The sequence below is a fragment of the Danio rerio genome, chromosome 3 (genome assembly GCF_052040795.2).
Source record: "Danio rerio strain M-AB ecotype USA chromosome 3, GRCz13ab, whole genome shotgun sequence".
Taxonomy (NCBI): Eukaryota; Metazoa; Chordata; class Actinopteri; order Cypriniformes; family Danionidae; genus Danio; species Danio rerio.
The window spans coordinates 27,783,656-27,803,750 of record NC_141023.1 but is presented as its reverse complement, the minus strand read 5'-3'; the positions used below and the strand labels follow the sequence as shown (position 1 = coordinate 27,803,750).

Sequence of the window (20,095 nt, the reverse complement as noted above, 5' to 3'; positions counted from 1 at the left end):
CTGCCGGTCCTAGTTCGATAGGACCGGTGAGTGTTTCTGTGGGGAGTTTGTATGTCCTTCCCGTGTCCGCGTGGGTTTTCCCCGGGCTCTCCGGTTTCCTCCCACCATCCAAAGACATTCAACATACTTAACAATCAAGCTGGTCTAATTCCTTACGTTCCCTTAGCTACAGCGGCAGGGGAGTTCTGAGATCCACCGAGCTCAGGCTCCCTTCTTGCTCTGCCAACGGGAGGAAGCCCCGGGCTCGAGGAGCCCTTGAGCTCGGGGCTCTCTCCCGGGACAGCATGCCAAATAAGCTTTGTAAATCATCAGCTAAGTGTGAACTCTTGAAACAAAATTAATTAAAAATGAATCATTTATAAAAATTCATCCTAGAGCACATTTGAACAAAGACTTTTTTAAAGAAAAAGGTATGTTAACTGTTAATAAAAGAGTATGCTTTTTTTTTTAAACTTGGAATGATACGTAAAATGTTTGATATTGTGGTTCCTAGTTATTTAATGAACTTTTTTCAAATGGTGAGGTAACAGCATTCATATAGTACTAGTGGATGGAATTTTAATATTTGTTTATGTAAATTTAGAAGTGTAGTGTGGAAAAATATGTTTTTATATGCAAGTGCTATCATATGGAACAAATTAACAAAACCGATCAAAAAAGCAATCAAAAGATGGTTGTTTGATGAGGATAATTAGTTTGCATGGTGGATGATGATTTATTTATTTATTTATTTTTTGTATGTTATTGTATTGTGAATAATTTTGTTACTGTTTTAAAATGTGGAGGTACTGTTTGCTTTATGCATTAACTGTATTTTGCAACCATACTTAGTTTTTTTATTTTATTTATTTATTTATTTATTATTTTTTTAACAGCGAGGACCACAATGGAAGCAAACCCAGGGCTTTATTGTGTTTTTATCCTTGCCAGTTTTATTTCAAGATGTATGGGATAATTGGTGTATAGTTTGTCTAAAATCTGTCAAATAAAAATTCAATTGCATTCAATTTAATTATTTAAACCTATGATGGTTAGTCATTTATATGGTTATCATTTTATTGATTATTATTTAATGATTTAATAATTATTATTGATTATTATATGCCATTTGATTAGGTTTTTATCTTTTATTTAATATTGCTATTTTCCTATAATTATTGCTTTTTCCATGCTGTTATACTCTTATGAGTGTGGGGATTCAAGTGACAAGCGATAAGACAATGTCTCTATTTAAAGGTCTTTATTGTCACTAGAAAATGTTATAAAGCAGTAATTTTCCATTGCTGTTGCTTGTGGTATAATAACACTTGTTGGATTTATCCTGCACATATGTTGCCACTGACTTTAAAATAAAAAATCTCAAACCTTTTACGTTTATAAACCCTAGAGTATGTTCCAAAAAAAAAAAATGTCCAAATATGGCCAAATATGTCTTAATTTGATATTACTTGGCTGTTATGTAAAGAGCATGTTGATGGTTGATAAAATTTGGATAATACACTTAATAATATTTGGATTATTTTTAATGGTGTCATGTGGCCAAAATATGTTCTGAATGAATATTACTTGGCTGTTTTGTAAAGAACATGTTGGTGGTTGATATAATTTGGATAATATACTTAATAATATTTATAATATTTTAATGGTGTCATGTTTTGCACTGCTCTACCAAAATTCACTGATACAGAATTTTGGAACTGACACACTTACACTTCTATTATACGGCTAAATTAAACTTCCTGAGCACAACCAGTTGTCTGCTATTCACAGAAAGCATCCAGTGCTGATTATCTTAAAATGACAAAATACCATTAGTTGGCCTGCGATTTGTTTGCTTGACTCTGACTGTGCTCTTAAAAATAAGGCTATTATTTGAGATATGCAGGCAGGTCACAGGCTTGTTTTTTTGTGAATAGTAGGCAACATGTTGTGTTCCTGAAGTTTAATTTGTCTCCTTCCATGCATGATGTTGCATTGAATGACCGAATATCCTCATTCTTCCGCTGCTGTGTAGCGTGACAGGTCCATCAGTATTGCTGTGGACGGCGAGGGGGCGTATGTGTCTGAAGTTTTAGGAAACTTCAAATTACACAACCACAAAACTCCACAATACATCATTTATATGGGACTTTTTTTTTTTTTTACAGTCATCTATCACTTGTGCTTTATATTCTAATTAAAAGTATTGCGGTGTGATCAATGTATGTGTCTCCTGTCAAATCTCCTCATTATTTAAAGTAACATCAACACCCTACTTGCTAGGAAGCTTCCTGTTTGTCATGTGAGCGATTCATCAGTTCATTTTAATCCAAAAAACGTAAATGATTTGTCTTTGTCATTTTGAATCTAACTTTTACTTATGAAATAACTTTGCGTTTCTTATGATATCATTAAATCCATCTGGTATTGTTGTTTATTGCAAATAGCTACAGTATTTATTGCTTTGCTTTGTTGTGTGTATCTCGCAAAACAGATGAAAAGTTGGCGCTAGGGGTATTAAAGTAAACTTAAAAAAATAAATAAAACAAACAGAAAAATTGTAGTTGTCTTACAGAAAAGCACATGAGCATCAAAATCATGTGACACATAAAACGCTTGCGAAACATACAAGAATGTGCACGTTTGGATATTTGCATGGGAATAGTTAGATCATGTGATGATTTGTCATGAAAACTTTCCAAATATAACATAACCGTTTTAGACATTTTAATTAGATAAATCAATTAGAGATGACTCATCAGAAAATGTAAATTATTTACATTTTAATTTATAATAATAGTAGTTATAATAATAACAATTCCTTACATTTATACAGCACTTTTCTACTCAGATCGCTTTACACATTTAGGGGGAATCTCCTTATCCACCACCAGTGTGCAGCATCCACTTGGATGACGTGACAGCAGCCATATCAGACCACACACCAGCTGATTAGTAGAGAGGAGTCTGAGTGATAAAGCCAATTATGATATGGGAATGCTTAGGAAGCCATGATGGACAGAGGCCAGTGGGCAAAATTGGCCTGGATGCCAGGGTTAAACCCCTACTCTTTTTCGAAAGACATCCTGGGATTTTTAACGACCACAGAGAGTCTGTACCTCGATTTAAGAAATCTTATCCGCAAGACTGCGCTCACTGAGCAGTATAGTGTCCCCTTCACTAAACTGGGGCGTTAGGACCTAATCATACCACAGGTTGAGCACTCCCTGCTGGCCTCACTAACACCACTTCCGGTAGCAACCTAGCTTTCCCATGTTGTTTTCCATGCAGGTATACTGACCGGGCACAGCCCTGCTTAGCTTCAGTGGGTAATCATGTGAGAGCTGCAGAGAGCTAGCTGCCAGCTAAATTGCTAGCATCAATGAAGGTCCGTGAAGTTTCAAATAATTGGACAAAAATAAAAGTATTGACTTGCTAGAAAGCTCCTTATTTATCGTGTGAGCGATTCATCAGTTCATTTTAATCCTAAAATATAAATGGTTTGTCTTTGTCATTTTTAAATCTAATTTTTACTTATAACATGCAGTTGAAGTAAGAATTATTAGCCCCCCTGAATTATTAGCCCCCCCTGTTTATTTTCCCCCCATTTATTTATTCCCTCGTTTATTGGAGAGAAGATTTTTCAACACATTTCTAAACATAATAGTTTTAATAACTCATTTCTAATAACGGATTTATTTTATTTTTATTTTTGCCATGATGACAGTAAGTAATATTTTATAAGATATTTTTCAAGACACTTCTATACAGCTTAAAGTGACATCTAAAGGCTTAACTAAGTTAAATAGGTCAACAAGACAGGTTAGGGTAATTTGAAAAAATACAAAGACTAAAGGGGATATATTGACCTAAAAATGTTTAAAATAAAAATTAAAAACTGCTTTTTTTCTAGCCTAAATAAAACAAATAAGACTTTCCCCAAAAGAAAAAAATATTATCAGACATACTGTGAAAATGTTCTCGCTCTGTTAAGCATCATTTGGGGAAAAAATTCAAAGGAGGTTTAATAAGTCTGACTTCAACTGTAACTTTGCTTTTCTTATGATATCATTAAGTTGTTTATTGCAAAAATTCTGTATTTCATGTGTGTTTTACATTTCATTTAGTATGTGTTTTTAAAATAAAGCCCATTTGATGGGTCACATTAAATGGATTACTTTGTTGTGGGGAAGTAATGCGCTAAAAATAACAGCTGTGATTCATTTTTGAATGAATCCACTTTTGAACAAATCAATTAAACCAAAAATTCAATTGTCCACCCAATAAGTAATTTATTCTATTCATGAATTAATCAAAATAATAAATGCCTCAATTATCTATCTGACAATAACTGCCTGGAGTTTTAGATTTGTTATGTGCTGTATAATTTCATTAAAAACATTTCATATTTTATGAAAACAAAAATTACTTCTAATCACCAAAAACTACAAAAAACTAAATAAAATGACAAAAATAAAGGATAACACTTTAAAATAGGGTCCATTAGATTATATTCATGTATTAACTTATGTAAAAAAATAAGCAATGAGCAAAACTTTTTTTTTTACAGTTATTATCTTTGCTATTATTAATTAACAAGCAAAGAGCTGCCATTTAAGTCTGTTTACACTTTTATTCTTTTGAATTTTCTAATAACCATAAAATCCTGAAAAACACACACACAAAAAAACATTAAGCTGTACTTTCACAAATCTGTATTCCACACTGTTAATTATACTTTCCTCCCTTTCTTGAGAAGCAAATCAGCATATTAAAGTAATTTCTTTAGAATCAGGTTTAACATTGGAGTAATGGAATTACACAGAAATAAATTACACTCAAAATTTGTCCATTTTGTAATAGTATTTCACAATATTCATGCTGTACTGTGTTTTTGGTTAACATGAATTGTGTCTTTAATAACATTTTAAATCAAACAAAAAGTAGTGTCATCACATTAGTAATGTAAAACAGGTAGCAGAACACCCTTTCAAAACAGTTGGTGCACATTTGAAAATCGTTATATATATATATATATATATATATATATATATATATATATATATATATATATATATATATATATATATATATATATATAATATATAATGTTAACATATTAAATGGTTTCACTTTTCAGATATCACTAATGTATTTTGTTAATGCTGTCAATTACCAAATAACTACATATTTTGCAATTAGTTTTTTCAAAAACAGTCTATTAAAAGTTGCACATCAGTTATATTATAGTCGATTGCAAAGCTCAGTATTTAGTGCACTTTGTTTTTTCAGAAATGCAGCTCACTTTCTCTCAACATAGTCCTGACAGCACCAAGCTGTAGGAGGAGAAAAGGCTGGGAAACTGCAGGTTGTGCTGAATGAGGGAAAACAGCAGTAAAAGGAATTACAAATGTGCACATGCCTGTATCTGTGACCCATTTGACTCGCAGCGCTGCAGTGTTTTTCCTCCAGAAGGGGGCAGCAGGCAGCTATGCTCTCGGCTCCCGAACAGGATGCAGTTAATTAGTTTTTTCTCCCGTATTTCTGCTCTTAGACCGGTCATTTGGGAATGCCATTTTCTTCATCACAGTATCGTGAAGATCAGCAATTATGCTGAAGCAGTGAAATCTTTTTTGGGTAACTTCGTCTTCTTTTTTTTTTTAAACATTCTTCCTCTCGTTCATTTTTTATAGCAGCTTATTCCCCTTGAAGTGAACTTGTTATAGATGCTCCAGTTGCTGTGGTAAGACAGCAGATTATTAAAGGATACATTATTGAATAAGGCCAGCATTTCAGAAGCGCCTGCATCTTTTAACTTTCTCATTTTCAAGGGATAGGCATTCATCCAGAGTGCCTTTCTACTTCATTTTCTTTTTTTTTTGGGTTGTGTGTGTGTGAATAAAGCTTTCCAACTTCATATTTAGAGTTGTTTAGCACCATATTATATGTCCACCAAATATTTCGACCGCCGTTGCAGCTTCATCTGCATGTTTCCATCACCCCAGCTTTGGAAACTAGCCAAGCGAATACATTAGAATAAGAAAATATTACAAGTATTGATTTATCATTAATAAATCTAGGTTGATGTATTGATTGCAACATTGGATGCCTTCCAGATTAACAATATGTTTTACAGCCAGGGCAGCAGAAGAAATGAGATCATACCGGCATGATTAATGAAGCAAATTCGCTTAAGGATACGCCATGAAACTGTATTTTTGCGTGTGAGTGCCTAAATATGCGACTCTTCCACGCTGAAGGGAATTCTGGTTATCACTTGCACATTTGCATAATTTTGGTCCATCATTTATACAGTCGGGTGAACATTGCTTTTGTTTATTAGCATGGAGTGAAGTGGTTTTACGAGTTGGGTTTGTTTATATGAGATGGGTTTTAACAAGAAGGTGCTAGCGTTTGTCCTGGAGATTGGAGTCGTTGTATATTTACCGCTAAATGACTTTATGCAAGTCAAATATGAGCTTTTAAAGAGTCTCTTGAAACTACAAGCCAAACCATTTAGGGGTTTTAGAGACTGAATGCGCTTATGAATATTGTAACCCACTGGTTTACCATCCGCCGTGAATGGAGAAGTGCTGTTTTAGTGTGTGTGAAATGCATAACACCGAAGCCTGAAGGAAAACAACTGTGTACGAATAGACGTGGAAAGCAGGAGAAATCACATTAATGCAGCCCATGGGCCGTGGCAGGTTCTTCCGTTAACCAAATATTACATCACGTTACACAGGCGAGTTTTTAAAATGACTTGCATTTGACCTCCAGAGTTCCTCCCAAACACTAAGATTAAATCAATGCTGGTAGAACTGATGTCCTCAGCCTATACTTCAGGAAAGAAAGAGGGGAAAAAAAGCTGCTGCGTGCACAATTTTTCTTTTTTGGGACAGGGGGAGAAGGAGCCATTGGGAATGAAAGGAGCAAATTTAGAGCCAGCTGTTGAATTTTCCGCTAGAAAAATTTCAATAAGCAATCTATTTTTTGCCATCATAGCAACCTTTGTTGAGTCTGGTGATGTTAGGTTAAGGCAGACACATTGAGAATCCTCAGGAGGTAAAGCACTGATGTCAGTTAATGTAACAGAGGCAGAATAATAATGATGAGTCTACTTCTACTGCCATGTTGCAGAGCAAATCAAGATTTGTTTTCTTGTTTTTTTAGTATGAGTTGTGGTCAACTGATGTAAATTTCATGGTATTATATATCAGCGCATCATTATTATTTTAATCTAGTCCCATATAAGTGTTCATGCAGTTTTTTCATTCATTCATTCATTTTCTTTTCGGCTTAGTTACACAGAGGAATCAACCGCCAACTTTTCTAGCATATGTTATACGCAGTGGATGCCCTTCCAGCCACAACCCATCACTGGGAAACATCCCTACACATTCATTCACACACATACACCACGGACAATTTAGCTAACCCATTTCACCTGTACCGCATGTCTTTGGACTTGTGGGGAAAACCGGAGCACCCGGAGGAAACCCACGCAAACACGGGGAGAACATGCAAACTCCACACAGAAACGCCAGCTGACCCAGCCAAGTCCATGGTAATGATGTTAATATTTTAAATGTGATGAAGCTACATTTTCTGGTGAGTCATATCTAATTAATTTATCTAAATTATCTAAAATGTTTATGTTCATAACAAATAGTATTGATTCAACTCGCATCATTGCTTGGGAATATGTTTTACTTAATAGTATTGATACTAGTCGTTTATGGGCCCTATCATACACCCGGCGCAATAAGGCGCAAAACGTGTTTGGCGTGATTTGTTGCTATTTTCAGATCAGCGCAATCCTAATTTTCACGTTTTATGCCACGTTGTTTAAAAAGCAAATGTATTTGCGCCACTTTGTGGACTCATGGGTGTACTGGTCTAAAATAGAGGTGTGGTAAGAGGGATTGTTGGTGCGTTAGTATTGTGAAGAACTGAAATAAACTGCACCATTGACCAACTTAAAGCTGGTCTAAAGTCCAGTGCAGAGCTCATTAGTTATGCACCTATGCAGGTCCAAATGCTTAGACATTGCTTAATACACACAGGATGTACAGCAATAAACAAATATCTTTACATATGAAAAAAATTAAAGGATTAAAATGTTACAAAATAGAATATTTTGTACATAAATAAAAAATGTACTACCTTCATGCCTCCATGCCTTTTTTTCATGACAATTTGCATTTGTATAATGTTATTATTATTATTAGCAGTTTTATTAGATGCATTTTTATATTTGTTTTAATAAAAACAAGTTTAGATTTGTCCACCTGTCAAGAGACTTAAGAACAGGACGTGTGTTTAGATATAACTCAGTTTTTTGACCACACTTTGTTATGATTGTTCATTTATTTGTTTGCTGGAAATTAGAGGTGAATTTAGAAATAGTTTTAAAACTAACTTTAACAAATGAAATTATATATGTAGGCTTATAGATATCTTCAGTGGAATGCATACAACACTGTTTCCCTATCCATGAAAGTAAAGGAGTACAGTAAAGAGTAAAAGTAAAGAGGCAGAATGGAAGAGGCTCGTTCTTTATCCTCGTGCAGACGGTCTGTTTAGCATGTTTCTTGCTAGTGGAGCGTTGAGTTTTTTCACTTACAAAGTCCACCATGTCGGGACTCAACTGACTTTTAAAGGAAATGGGAGATGAGACTCTGATTGGCTTAATGCATGTTATGCTCAAAACACACCCAAAACTCATTAAGAGAATAAGCACAACCCTGACCATGTGTCGTGGCGCAAAGTTTATTTTTCCATCCTTAAAATAGCAAAAGTGGATTCGGACATGACCTTAAAGCTTTTGCACTATGCGTTTTAGACTTTGCGCCTAGATCGTTAAAATAGAGCCCTATGAGACTAAGTTACAATTTTTTAACAAACCATATCTACTTAACGTAATATTATGGTTATAATTAATACTTTATTGATTCTAGTTTCTTCAGAAATTTTTGTTTGTTATGTGTTCATAGTAATAATATAATATAATATAATATAATATAATATAATATAATATAATATAATATAATATAATATAATATAATTTTATTGGTGTTTAGTATCAAAAATAATGTTGTTTTATCAGCATTGTTTTGAGGCTTGATTTAATTATTATTTTGCCTTTATTGGTATTAGTTATTCATGAGACTTGGGGTACATTTTCTCTTGAACAGTATCTAATTAATTTAATGTTTCTGCTTATAATCAATACTGTATTGATCCTGCTCACGTCAGCGAAAACAAAAATAAAATACATTATTGTATAGATTCAGATATTGCAGCATTTGCAGCGGAAGAATTAACCACAATATTATCATTCACCGATAATGAATGCATCATTTGTTGTTTTTTTTTCCCCTTCCCATAACATTTGCTTCCTTTTGAAGATTAGACTGGTAATTATTCTATCATCGTGACAAATGAAAAATATCCTCCAATCTTCCTTCAATTCAATTAATCTGTGCTTTATTTCCTGCCCGGGTATTTGTAAGCATGAGCAGTACCCAACCATGCAGTAAATTCATTGATGTTCTTCTCTAGTTTACGACTGAACATTATGTAAATGTTCATTTTTGAATAATTCAAGCTGCGAGTCATTTGCATAGAGGAGGAGGATTGGAGGCCATTTGTTGAGGGAGGCAGGTGGAGGGGTTGAGTGATATGTCACCTAAATGCATGTGACCTTTCCGCTTCAACCTGGATTTTTCACGCCATTTGGGGTTTAGGGTCCTTGTAATGTGAGACACTGCAGGCAGAAACACTGCTTTTTCGTGCAGCTGTCAGTTTTGAGATTTTAGGCTATTTGGCTTTATAAAATATCTTGTTTTTTTTTTCCTCAGTCTAGAATATACGTTTATCACACTTTATCATTTTGAATCTGCGTATTTCAACAGCAATACAGATTTATAAAGGCAGCCTCCACTTCACTTCAGCTGTACTTTTATTCACTTTAATTCATATATATTCTGAATGTTTTTACAGAGAGATATGGTAGAAAATATTCACATGATTATATTAAATATTTTATTCTACACCGATTGTTTTGTAGAGAGACCCTTTAAATTCCCTCCAAAAAAAAAATAATAATAATAATAATAATAATTTACTAGTTCTGGGTTGCGGCTGAATGTGCATTCACCTTGTAAAACATAGCCGGAATATGAAATAGTTGCCAGTTCATTCCACTGTGGGGACCCCTGATAAACAATGGACTAAGCTGAAGTAAAATGATTAAATGAATGACTGAAAAAACTTTGACTAAACAAAATAAAACATGAATTTTCAACCGGACTTTTTTATTAAATGTTCATTTTTTTGGTACGATAATGGAATGCATATTGGCACATATTTAATTGAAGGGGTTGTTCACCCAAATATGGAAATTATTTTATTAATTCCTCAACCTCATGTCATTCTAATCCCCAGAGACCTTTGTTCATCTTGGGAACACAAATGAAGATATTTTAGATTGAATCTGAGAGCTCCCTCTTCCTACATAGACAGCAATAGTCACAAGTCACAAGAAGTGATAGGTTGCTTGCTAGTTGATGTAAAGCATATTGAAGGCAAGCCTAAAATGATTAGCCTAAAAAGCATAATGGCTAATGCTAACACTGCCTATGTGGCAGTACAAAGGGAAGGTGACCAAAATGTGCGGTGTAATTAGCTAATGTGTGCTTCACATCACCAATTTAATGTTATAAATTACCTAATGGTAAATAATACAGATATTTTTATCTTCCCTCATGCTAAGAATATCTCTGGTTGCACTGCTGACTCTAATGGGTGTAACCCTGATGTGACATGGGTGAGAATTTAATTGCCCAATAAACTTCTATTCATACAGATGCAAATGCTTCGGACCGAAACGCAAGTATGCACGTCAAGTTTCGTATGTCACTGCATTGCAAAGTTCAAGTTCTCAGTTTATTCATGACAATTTGCTTTTGTATAATGGTATTATTATTAGCAGTATTATTTATTATATCCATATTTTTATTTGTTTTATTTAAAAACAAGCTTAGATTTACCAACCTGTCAGGTTTTAGACCATATGGGGCACAGCATGTGTATTTAGATACAACTCAGGTTTTTGACCACACTTCGTTATTATTGTTCATTTATTCGTCTGCTGGAAATTAGAACTGAATTTAGAAATAGTTTTGAAACAAATCTTTCCACTTAACAAACAAAATTAATTATTTATTGGCTAATTAATGTCTGTGCTCACAAGGTTTCCCTATCCATGAGAGCGAAAGTGAAAGTAGATGATGAGAAGGCCTTATCTCTCATTCTCGCGCTGTAGATGCTCTGTTTAACTGTTTTTTCGCTAGTGAAGCATTCAGTTTTTCCACTTACAAAGTCGCCATGTAAATAGTAAATGCACCATGGTGCGACGCAACTGACTCTTAAAGAGAATGGGAGATGAGACTCTGATTGGTTTATTCTCAAAACACACCTATAACTCATTAAGAAAATAAGCTCAACCCTCTTAGACCATGCGCCACGGCGCAAAGCAGATTTTTCCGTCCTTAAAATAGCAAAAGTGGATTCTGAGACGCCCTTAATGCGTTTGCGCCCTGCGCTTTGCACTTTGCGCATGGATTGTCAAAATAGAGTCCCATAGCTATATACCATTAAAATAAACATATAGTTATGTTTTGACAAAGTTCTTGCTTCCATTTCTGTCAACATTCTTGTTTTTATGACACCAATTAACTTAAATAAAATGATATATTTGCATTTTACATTTTTTTAATTACTAGATAATAATTTGTTTATAATATTAATAATAATACTACTACTAATAATAATAATAATTATTGTTATTAGTATTATATTCACCTGGATTTGCCATAATCAAGCAGGACAAACCCTACAAGATCTCATCCTACAGTTTGGACAGACATACTCCAGTTTGCCGATTTAAAGCCACTGGTGTACAATATGTTTTGGCAGAGCAGCAAAATGTTGCTAATTTCCTGTTTTGGACAGAAGACGTTGATTTTACAAGGTGTTCTCAGTTGTGTTATAAGAGAGTTTTGTGTTGAGAGTGCCGAGCATATGGCTTTCATTTAGTCCAAATTTGGCAGTAGTAAAAGAGCAAAGACTGCTGTTCGCTTTCCTTGAGTCTCACAAAAAGCCCTTTGTCATCCACTTTTATCTTTTAAAAAGTATACTAACTTCGTTCAACAACATGTTATCAAACCACATGAATGAGAAGGTAGCATGATGGTTTGATGTCCTCCAGCTTGACACATGTGAACTCTTTAAAGGGATACTTCATCCAAATATGAACATTTTGGCATTATTTATTCCTTCTCATGTCAGTTCCAAACTGTGAAACACAACATTTTGAAATGCCTACCTTCATGCAAGAACAGATCATAAAAGCATCATAACGGCTGTTCAAAAAGCATATTAAAATTAGTTTATGTGAATTTACATTTTTAAGCCTTTTGATGCTTTTTAATAAATATTCTAACACAAAATTTCATAGGTATTCCTCACAGAGGACTTTAGAATTAGAGAACTGAGAGCTGCAGAAACTTTTTTTTAATTATTACACATCTCTTTATGATATCAGTTCCAATACTGACTGGTCCAGTATCAATATTGTCATTTGCTAACTTAATAAAAGTAAAAAAAAAAAAAAAAAACATGCGTTATAGTGAATTAGTGGGATCATTGCTGGACTGGATCCACTAGATCCCTTTATATTAGTCAACATTATTAAACACAGGCTAATTGTTAATATTTGCCCATATACAATACAATACATTTTTGAGAACTTTAAAATATGTGTCCTGGGCAAATCTCTATATCTCTAACTAAGTTTAACTAAGATAAATTACTGCTCAATAACTAATCAATTAAACAATAGTTTTTTTAAGTGAATAGAAAGTAAGAAAAACAGTGCTAAACTGTATTTTAAAAAAGTACTGTATTTAATAAAATACAATAAAAATATCATTCATTCATTCATTTATTTGTCGGCTTAGTCCCTTTATTAATCTGGGGTCACCACAGCGGAATGAACTGCCAACTTATCCAGCATATTTTTTATGTAGCGGATGCTCTTCCAGCAGCAACCCATCTCTGGGAAACATCCACACACACTCATTCACACTCATACACTATGGACAATTTAGCCCACCCAATCTCCTATAGCGCATGTTTTTGGACTGTGTGGTAAACCACTCGAAAGGCTAACTGACCCAGCCGAGGCTCGAACCAGCGACCTTCTTTCTGTGAGGTGACAGCTCTACCTACTGCTCCCCCACGTCGCCCGTAAATAAAAAATATCAATATGATAATTATTTTTGTTGACATTCAAGTTAGTTCACAATACATTTATATACTATATTTAAACTACAAGTACAATTTTTGTGTACTTGTAAATGCTGAAATAGTAATTGTTAACAATAAACAATACATTTGATATTTATTAACCATATTAATGTTGCAAATCACTGCAATCACTATATGATATAAATCAAGGCAGACATGAACTTCTTGGCATCTTTCAGTCAGTATCTACAAAAATGTGTATGTATGTGTGTGTGTGTGTGTATATATATATATATATATATATATTATAAGTTGAATTATTAATTTTTAGTTTTTAGTTAGTTAGTTAGTTAGTAATTGTGAAAATTTCCTTGTCCTGTTAAACATAATCTGGGAAATATCTAAAAAAAAAAATAGGAGAGCTAATAATTCTGACTTCAACTATATAGGCCTATATATTTTTTTATTTGTTTAGTTGTTTTTTCCTTGTTAAAACTAAACATTCAAAAGACAAACAACTTCTTTTTAAAATCCTTTGCAAAAACATGAAAAGTCTTTACTTTCACATTTTAATCATTCCTTTCTGAATAAAACAATTATTGTCTTCAAAAACTATTACTCACCAAACTTGCATGCCAGTGCAAAACAAACAAAATAAATTAATTAATTTAAAAAAGAAACTTGCTACACACTGTTATAAAATAAATGGACCATATTTTCACTCTTAAAAGGCTTGTTTTGGATTCATTTCAGAGGAAGGTAAAATATCAGCTGTTAGCACGAATGCGCAAAATCTTTCGTCTTCCTTAATTTGCCCACTTGTTTTGAATGCGCCAGATGGCACTCAATAAACAGTAAAGCTTTTCTTGTAGACTTGCTTTATTGCATCCACGCTCAACTCATTGGGCATAACCGACAACCTCAGATGAAAAAGTGACAGCATGCATGTTGTTGTTGTTGTCGTTTTTTTCTTCCTCATCTTTTTACTATCTTCGTCCTTATTCCTCAGCAGTGTGTAGAGAGCCTTCACCAGTTAATCCAGCTCCTCACAGAGAACATTACCTTTTTATGTCCCAGTGTTAAACTGTATAAAGTATCCCTCAGGCTACATCCGATCACACTCGCCATGATAAGAGCTAACGGAGTGTATCAATTGCTCATGAGTTCCCATTCTCCACGAAATAAGGCAAGGCAGCGGGATGTGGATTCTGAACCCGGCAGCACTTTCACAAATGAAGGCTCAGTCCCTGCGCCTCTAATCAATTACCTGATATTTTCTCCTCTTTACGGCATCTCGCTCGCCATTTAGCTCGCTAACAGACAGGTTTGCAGCAAAGCCTATTGTGGGGGAGGATTGTGTGACTCTCTCTTCAGTGCGCTAATGGAGGAGGAAGAGGCAGGGGGTGAAGTCGAAGGCTATAGCAGGACGACCGGGTGCCGACTGCTATGGGTCTTTCATTGCACCCAAGCACCGCTTTGCGTGTGTTTTGATAAACAAGAGAGTTTTGTAAACGAGGGCTTTGCTCCGAGCCTGAAATAGACACTTCTTCTCTTTTTTTTTTCTTCTTGTTCTCGTTTCTATAGCATAACCTAGTAAGCTACTTCGCTCGGCTTCTGCCTGCAGTACATACAAGGCAATTTGACTCACTGCTGATTTCAGTGGAGTTTAATGGAAATGTTTTCCAAAGCTAACCACAGGATACTTTTATTAGTTCAATCACAGTTATTTCTAAAGCTCTTTATACTGTATATTGAGTCAAAGCAGCTTTACAGTGTTAAAACAGCCCAAAACTGTTTGTAACAGTTATTTGTATATTAAATAAACAGTTAATTTCCCAGAGATGGGTTGCGGCTGGAAGGGCATCTGCTGCGTAAAAACGTGCTGGATAAGTTGGCGGTTCATTCCTCTGTGGTGGCCCCAGATTAATAAAGTGACTAAAAGAAAATGAATGAATGAATGAATAAACAGTTAACACAAATAATTGGAGAAGTCATTTATTTTTTAACAGTAAACCCAGCAGGCAAACAATGTCATAAGATATTAATCTTAGTTTATATTTACGTAGGCCATTACGTCAGCTAACCAAAATTCAATGTCTAGCCAGTGTCTAAGGACAATGTTATTCTGATGTCTAAAAATTACCAAAATAATCCAAAATCAGATTGACATTATAGTGGTAACGTCAAATCAACGTCAAGCTGTAACACCATTAGACGTTGATATTTGGTTGATTTTAGGTTGGATGTTGGACATTGACGTCGGCCTGACATTGGGTTCTGACATCAACCAGATTTTCATTTCTAAACAAGATGCATTGTCCTCGCGACATTGGGGTACAACTTCAATCTGACGTCATGTTGACGTCTTGTGCCTGCTGGCTATTTTTAGGTAATTATCAGTTCTGTTTTGAATATAAAGAGTATATGTCATTTACAAAAAAAATAAAATTGTATTAAATGTTTGTATGAATGAATGTAAGAATGTGGTAAATTAGCATTTTTAAAATAATAAAAATAAAACATTAGTATGCTTAACTTCATATGCCAGTTCAAATTTGAGGGATATGTGCCTTTTTTGTTTTTATCATCCATTTGATTGCTTTATGTTTTCGGTGTTGTCTTTTCTTGAAAGGACACATGCAAATTTGTCTTTCTTTTTGGTTGAAGCCAAAAAGAAAGCTTCTAGGGATCAACAACAATATAAACGCACACAAACAAACATGTACAGTTATCTTTATGGGGATTTTCCTTTTATGTAATTATTCTATCTACCCACCCCAACCTTTGCATGAAAAAATAGCATTTTCCATTTTTCAAAATAATTTATTCTGTGTGGATTATGAGCCATATTCCTCATAGGGACCTATGAAAAAGTCACCACAAGGTCAAAATCTACTGGTATTGCTATACTTGTAGAGACATTTGATATACAAGAAATATAAGGCACACACACATGCTGGTTTTGGTGGTTTATGAGGACCCTCCTTAGGTGTGATATATTTTATTCTGTTGAAACCGCTTTTTGCTCTGAACACAATGTTGCTGTTTTTGTTGCCTATGCATTTAATGCTAGTTCTCCCTGCCCACCGTTCCCACATGCCTGTCAGAGTGTCTCTGTCTGTGTCAGATAAACAGCACAGTGACAGACTACAGAGAAATACTACAGTAAGAACTTTCCCAATGATTATTTGATGCATTTGTTGTGGAGTTAATTCAAGGCTTTCTGCCACGATGAGTCACACACACAGTACACGCTTTTAACTTTGCACTGTTTTGCATGGCAAATGTGACAGGATACACGTTAATATACACTGTTGTATGGATATTCGTTATGTTAACATCCAAAATAAACCTAATTTAAGGTCCACAGACCGAGATTGAAGCTTCTTCTATTTGAATTGTACTGACATGGGGTGATAAAGATGGTAAAATCGCTTTAATTCATTGCAAACATGCACTGTTTTAAAAATGTTTTACATTTGTAAAACTCATTCTTGATCACATTTTATGATGATTGATGATCACAGAGAGCTTAACAGATCTTTTAATCCTATTTGTTTTGTGCATGTCCTGTCTCGTTGATATGATTATACGCATTACTAGGGAGATTAATACCTAGTTGTCAATCAAATTGTTGGGTGAGGAAACCGCACTCCTGTGTCACGTTGCGGTCGTCCTCAAAATGAGTGGGACTCGGATCCTATTTTAACAATTAAAGAAAATATTTTAACAATTTCTTTAAAAAAAGAGATTATTGTCTTTATATCACCTCAATATAACTGTGACCTACACACAATTCTGTCCAAACAGCTTCAAAAAGATTATTTTCATTATAGGTGTCCTTTAACAAAAACAATCGTTTCAGCCAGACATTTGAAAGCAGTACATCCCAAAAGACTTCCTTTAAAAAAACCTTCATGTTGCTTTAAATTTAGTTCTTTTTTTCTCCTTCTTATAGTCCTCACTCATGAAGTTGCTTCTTAATTCTTTCTTTCCTTTTTGTCAGTGCAACGTGTAAAGTCTGATTATGGTGGCTCGCTTTCACCTAATGGAAAGTGGATGCGTTTCTATCATTGGTGCCTCTCGCACATTATTTAGCACCAAAGTCAGATACCAAATTGGCCACTAATCCAGCAAACGGACTAGCGGGGAACAGTTTGGTCATCCAGACGACCCTCTCGGCCAGGGATATCGCTCTCATCAGTCGTGAAATTGTACCTACACCCTGGTCTATTAATGGGAATTGATTGGTGTTTGCCTGGAAAAGATCGAGAGCTAGCCTCACCTGTTCTCTGATCTTATCGGCCATGAAATGAAAAAATCCACTCATCCCAGAATTAAACGCAGCATCAGATTTTTTTTCCCCCCGCCTTGTCCTCTGAAATTAAACTTCAGAACCTCGCTCGGCGGTTCCTTTTGAGCTGTCTGAACTAAGGCAAAGGGAAAAGAAGGAATGTTTTGGGTGAATTACAAATCTCTGAAAGGTGTATTTGTGCATTCGGTGAGAAAACAGTAAACTGCATAACACACATAATATTGTGTTGTTCCTTAAAAGGATGCTCTTCCTTCATTGTCACTTTCTGGGACACTAGGGGCTCTTAAACAACCTTGTTTGGGGCCAAAAAAAGAAAAAAAACATGCCTTGAGTAGGGTGACTTGATGGGTTTCTCCAGCAGCTCTTGCATTAAAGGCTTCAGTCATGCTGGCTTCCAGTTCTGCGCCTTTCCCCCATGGAAATCTCTCCCTCCAGTGCTAGTTATAGAGCTGGCCACATTCTCTCTGCTTCGTCCACTGCCATAAACTAGGCTTTGGGAGAAAATAGAAAGACATATTAGTATGTATGAAGTGTGTAAATGAAGACATGGCGGCGTGCGCATATTGCAGACGTAAGGGAGTTTTGAGGGATTTCTCCACGCTCCAGTCCACTTCAGCCGCATATTGTAGCCTCATCAATAAATTATGTATTAATGCTTCCTTCTTCTATGCTAATCTGGGGCCAAAAGCCACATGCTCAATCCAGAGGTGCTAGAAAGCACTCTGGAGGTTGGACATGCATGAAAATAAACGGAAATAGAATCTCCAAGAGTTACAAGCTTTGATCCTTTCCACGAAGTGATGTCACAATCTGGCTGTTGTGTTTTTTCGGGAAGCAGAATGACATCAGAACAGCTTGTTCAGGTATTCATTTGGTATGCAAAAACTAGCATCATACAATTAAAGAAATCAGTGCTGCATGCTTTGTATCAATGTTTTTGTGGCTCTGTTGACCTCCTGTGGAGTCTGTTACGCGATGACAAATCATGTTTTGCCATTTTTCAATTGTGAATGCCTGTTTTAAATGTGAGTTTTCAGTCTGAATTGAATGTAATGAAAGAAAGACATAATCTGCTGCAAAATTATGAAAAGAAACATCTTTTTTTTTTTGTTGAGTTGTTCTCATAGAGTGCACTATGAGGTTCAAATGTAGCACTATTTTGAGAACACTTTTTTTTCCTAAGAGCAGATTTGTGAGTGTAGTCTCATTTAAGAACAGTTGTTCATCTTTTTTTTATGAATCAAGCATGCAGCAAGACTAGTAGTTAATTTCGTGAACAAATGACTGTTATGAATTTAATAACTTATGGTGAATTGAATATGTGCTGCAGAAATACTGTAGCCCAATTTGCCAACAATAAACACATATGAAACAGAAGTTATTATCAGTTTGAAGCAGTCTGATCAATTGCTGGATAATTTCACCATCTAATAATAATAAATCACAATTTTTTTTATGTATCTTAAAATTTTTAGTAGTAAAACAGAAATGTTTTGTTTAGTTTTTTTGTGGAAAACTAACTTCTATGATTGTTTTGTTTTTATTGTCTTAAGGGGCATTTATTAATTTGATTTGATCAACCAATACATTAATTCAGGAAATAAATGATTCTTTTTATGAATGGCCCATTAAATCATCAATTAGTTCATTTAAAACACTAATTTATTTAGAAATAAAAATCAGAAACACATAACAGTACTGCTGCTGTTTCACTGGAACATTTTCATTGTCAAACAAATACTGCCAACTTTGTCTAAAATAAAATACAATTGTTATTTATTTTATTGAACTGTTGATGAATCTTGGTTGCACTGTTATATTGCTGCTTTAGTATGATATAAATATAGCACAAAGAAAATCATACAAATGTATTTATGTTGCAATATTTCCTGATTTTAGGCTCATATTTCTGCATAGTCTTAATATTGCAGTTTTGGTCCTGCATCATGTTAATCACCAACCAACACCGCTTGTATAATGTCTGGGATAGGTATGTTATATGTGTGTGTTTCTGTTGTTATCATTGTTCCATAAAAAAGGCATTTCTGTGTGAAGTTTGCATGTTTTGCTCTTATTGGCGTGGGTTTCCTCCGGGTGCTCCGGTTTCCCCCACAGAACAAAGACAAGCGGTACAGGTGAATTGAATAAGCTAGATTGGCTGTTGTGTATGTGTGTCAATGCAAGAGTGTATGGGTGTTTCTTAGTGTTGGGTTGCAGCTGGAATGACATCAGCAGCGTAAATCAGCATGCTGGATTAGTTGATGGTTCATTCCACTGTGGCGACCCCTAATCAATAAAAGGACTAAGCCAAAAAGAAAATTAATGACTATATATATTATAAAATAAAACTATATATATATATATATATACACATTTATCTGCTTTTATTCTATAGCCTAAATAAAGAAAATAAGACTTTCTCCAGAAGAAAAAATATTATCAGACATACTGTAAAAAAAAAAAAAAAAATCATTGCTCTGTTAAACA

At 34.6% G+C, this 20,095-nt stretch overlaps 1 protein-coding gene across 15 annotated transcripts in view; it reads left to right on the top strand.

Moving 5' to 3' along the window:
• The window catches only part of rbfox1 (RNA binding fox-1 homolog 1), a 445,822-nt gene that overhangs the window by 77,950 nt on the left and 347,777 nt on the right, over positions 1-20,095 (top strand). The window lies entirely within an intron of this gene.